Raw genomic sequence first — 4,711 nt, forward strand, 5'->3', positions numbered from 1 at the left:
GCCCTAGCCCAGAATTGCTGTTTTTTGCTTGTTTTAGGGTTTCGAAGAAAAGGAATATCAAACGGAGTCCAAACGGAATGAAACCTTCGGGAACGTGATTTTCTCAATGAACAAGACCTAGGAGACTTGGACCCTATGTCAAGACACAAAAGAGGAGGCCACGAGGTAGGGGGCGCACCTACCCCCCCCCCAGGCGCGCCCTCCACCCTCATGGGCCCCCTGTTGGTCCACTGACGTACTCCTTCCTCCTATATATACCTACGTACCCCCAAACGATCAGATACGGAGCCAAACAACCTAATTCCACTGCCGCAACTTTTTGTATCCACGAGATCCCATCTTGGGGCCTATTCCGGAGCTCTGACGGAGGGGGCATCGATCACGGAGGGCATCTACATCAACATCATAGCCCCTCCGATGAAGTGTGAGTAGTTTACCTCAGACCTACGGGTCCATAGTTATTAGCTAGATGGCTTCTTCTCTCTTTTTGGATCTCAATACAATGTCCTTCCCCTCTCTTGTGGAGAACTATTCGATGTAATCTTCTTTTTGCGGTGTGTTTGTTGAGACCGATGAATTGTGGGTTTATGATCAAGTCTATCTATGAACAGTATTTGAATCTTCTCTGAATTCTTTTATGTATGATTGGTTATCTTTGCAAGTCTCTTCGTATTATCAATTTGGTTTGGCCTACTAGATTGATCTTTCTTGCAATGGGAGAAGTGCTTAGCTTTGGGTTCAATCTTGCGGTGTCCTTTCCCAGTGACAGTAGGGGAAGCAAGGCACGTATTGTATTGTTGACATCGAGGATAACAAGATGGGGTTTTCATCATATTGCATGAGTTTGTCCCTCTACATCATGTCATCTTTCTTAAGGCGTCACTACTAGGAAAAGGGCTACTAATGGCGCACCAATTTTGCCTACTAATGGCGCATCACTGGTGCGCCATTAGTATCACGCCACTAGAATTTTTTACTAATGGCGCACCAGGCAGTGCGCCGTTAGTTTTGCCCACGGTGCGCCACTAGTGTCTGCTATACTAATGGCGCACCACACGGTAATGCGCCATTAGTAACAATTTTTTAATTTTTTTTCTTAATCTCAGGTCACTATTTCACCTATGAGATATCCAACACATATATATACAACAAGCATCCATATAACAATCATAGCCAACACACAAGTTCCATCATATATACATACATAGCCAACACACAAGTTCCATCATATATATACATACATAGCCAACACATAGTTCCATCGTTACATATTACAAAAGTTTCACATTGTTCATCCAACACCGTTATCCATCAATTCACAAAAGTTTCACATTGATACAAAATAAAAACACAAATGGAAAAGAAGCACTCCATCGATGCAAGCTTCCGTGAATTAAATCAAATCTGCAAAATGATAAACAAGAAGTTAGAAGAAGAAAAAGAAGAAGACTAGAAGAATACTAGAAGAAGAAGAACACTAGAAAAAGAATAAGAAGAATTTTGGAAAAGAAATAAGAAGAAGACTATAAGCTTATTATGTAAACTTGATCATTTTGTGCTAATATAAGTTATTTTGGAGCTAACCTATAGGAAACTAAGCATATAAGCTCTAAGTTAGTATATTAGAGCCAACTTAGGTAAAATGAAGCTAACCTATGTCATTTTGGAAAAGAAGAAGAATAAGAAAAAGTCTATAAGCTTATTGTGTAAACTTGATCACTTTGTGCTAACATAAGTTATTTTGGAGCTAACCTATAGGAAACTAAGCATATAAGCTCTAAGTTAGCATATTAGAGCCAACTTAGGTAAAATGAAGCTAACCTATAGGAAACTAAGCATATTAGAGATAACATAGGTAACTAAGTATATATATATATCATTTTGGAGATCTGACATACCTGACAAAGTTCAGTTCTCATGCATTGTTCTTCTCCTTCTCCTTCCTCAGCCTGATGCGCCAAGAGCAGCGAGGCGGTGGAGGCGGTGGAGGCAGTGGGATGTAGTCTTCTACCTCAATTGGCGTGGTCATGTCGCCCAGCTGTGGGATCGTCGACGCCACCACCGGTGCGTGGTCATTGTCAGGCACCACCACCATCGTGAGGCCACCTTCAGGAACGACCATCGCTAGGTCATCCTCAGCCACCTCCATCTCTTGCCCATGGTCAGCCACCACCATCTCTTTCCCATGGTCAGCCACCACCATCTCTTGCCCTTGGTCAGCCACCACCAGCGCTAGGTCATCCTTAGCCTGATGCCCATCGTCATCCTGCAGCTCCTCATCCCCACTCTGCTCCTCTTCTCCCGCACTCCAGTCCGGATCATCCTTCTTATTGTCTATGCTGCTGCCAGAATCGCTACTGCTTTCGCTACAGCCAGAATCGCTGCTGCTTTCGCTACAGCCATAGTCGCTGCTGCTTTGGCTGTAGCCATTGTCGCTGCTGCTGCTCCCATTACCTATCCAAATGCAACAATGACCGTTAACAATCGATGTGAGACAAAGACAAATGTAGAGGAATAAGAAGAGGCAGAACGTACCGACATCATAATCTTCAGTGTAGCGCATGTGACACATAGTCGCGTTGAACACCTTCATGATGAGCATGGTGGCGTCGTCGTCGTACCTGAAGAGAAGGAAGTACCCCAGCCGCAGGTCGTAGGCATGGTAGAACTTCTCCCACCCACGAGACAAGTACATGTGGCCCTCCTTGATCAGCAACTCCACATCCCACAGCCTGCGAAACCCGCTGCCGGCCTGTCGCAGCTTCACATTATTTGGCGGATCTTCACCCATTAGCATGTTCATAAAACTGTCAGGCAACCTCTGCAGTTTGGGACAATGAGTGATGTAGCAAACAACATATATCATAATGAGATGGGTGAAAGGGAGATCTCTCGTTTTATATACCTGCGTCATGGATGATACTGAAGTCCCAAGTATGATAGTGAAGAACTCGGAAGCATCCAACTCGTACTGCGGTGTCGCAGAGCGGCGGTGGCTGCTTCCTTCCATCTCTGATAAGCAGCAGAAGAGACCAATGAGTACCCTTACAACAGATCATAAAACATATGGAGTACCCGAATTTGCCAGAACGGAAGTTAATCGACATTCCGGCAAACTCAAGGGCCTCTCGGGGTACCTGCAAAATCATTATCCCCGCGTAATGAAGTCGCCAATGGGTCATTTCAGAAGTTCACAACTATAAACAAAACTGACTTGTTGTTAATGAACAGTGGCTAAATATATATAAAACTCCATTGCAAATGTGCCATGTCAATAAAACAACTCATGGAAGTAAACTACTAGCAGGCTCAAAAGTCAAGTAAACTGAAGATTATGACAGCTTGCAAACACAGGACCATGTCATTATCATGGCAGTCCACTATATATTTTTATGACAAAATACATCATTATCAGGGCACATTAACAGCAAGGTGAGACTAGGCACTGATGCAGCAGACTAAGTAGACTATGAAATATGCAATGTTAGAAGTAAAATGAGTCAATCATCACATCATCCTACTGTGACTACTGAAATAACACAACCATCAACCGGAAAAATCTGGTAACATGAAAACATACTTGCAACAATCAGTGCATGCTTTCAGTTTGGTCACTGAATGTAGTCTGTTTTGTTCACTAAACACAACTACCCAAAATAAACAAATACACTAGAAGCCTATTGTTGACAATTCTTCAGATCAAACAACCCCATTATTTGGTTTTGATGGCTTGGACAATGGTAAGTTGCTAAAATATGACTATAAACTGGTAATGTTGTGCCTTGGATATATTATACTAAACTGGTAATGGAATAAAGATGCTTAAAACAAAACTTTTGCCTAACTATTTGGTCTGAAAGTGTTTCCTTCTGGTAGCCACTTCACAACTGCACATTACAAACAGTGACCAATACCATAATAAATTCTCACTGTTGACAATTTGGATTCAATCACCTTCATTTGATCAAAGATGTTCAGCAACACTACAATTGTCATAACTAAACAAGAAAAAGAACAGAAGCCTCACACTGTCCTCAAATTAGCAAGCATATTGATAAGACAATTCTTCAAACCAAACAACCTCAAAAAATTTGATCTGGAAAGAACAGCGGAGGCTGTTCCGAATGAATTATTATATGTAAAAAAACTAGGCACAGTGATTCAGAAGAAAGAAAAGCTCAGCTGATAATTTGCAGAGTGACAATATTAATGTTCTGTGTTGTGAGGACCAGCAGGAATCAAGAGGAATTTGTTCGATTAATCCACACTAATTATGCATCAGTCAATAATACTAAACTGTACAAAGAGAAGTAATTAGACTTGTAAGCCATTGCTAGCGAGTACAAGCATGCAGGAGAGAAATTATAACATGCCGCCATTGCCCTAGGGTTTGCAGGGGAGGGGGTGGAGGAGAAGGGAGGAATCACCTGGGGAGGGGATGGAGGAATGGAGGAAGACGTCGGCATTGAAGCTCCGGCAGCGGCTGGGCGTTGAAGCTCCGGTGACACACGGCGGGCTCCTCCACTCACCTGTCTCTGCGTCTCGGCTTGGGCGGGAGGACGTCGAGGGCGCGGCCGCGGGCGGAGTGGGGACGACGAGGGAGGCGGCGCTCGGCTCGGCGTCGCGTGGCCTGGCTGAGCTGAGGTAGAGGCGGTCATCGTCTCCTCCTCCTCCTCCTCGTCCTCCTCCTAGTCGGGGCGGCGGCGGCAGG

Source organism: Triticum dicoccoides, chromosome 6A, assembly GCF_002162155.2.
Source record: "Triticum dicoccoides isolate Atlit2015 ecotype Zavitan chromosome 6A, WEW_v2.0, whole genome shotgun sequence".
Taxonomy (NCBI): Eukaryota; Viridiplantae; Streptophyta; class Magnoliopsida; order Poales; family Poaceae; genus Triticum; species Triticum dicoccoides.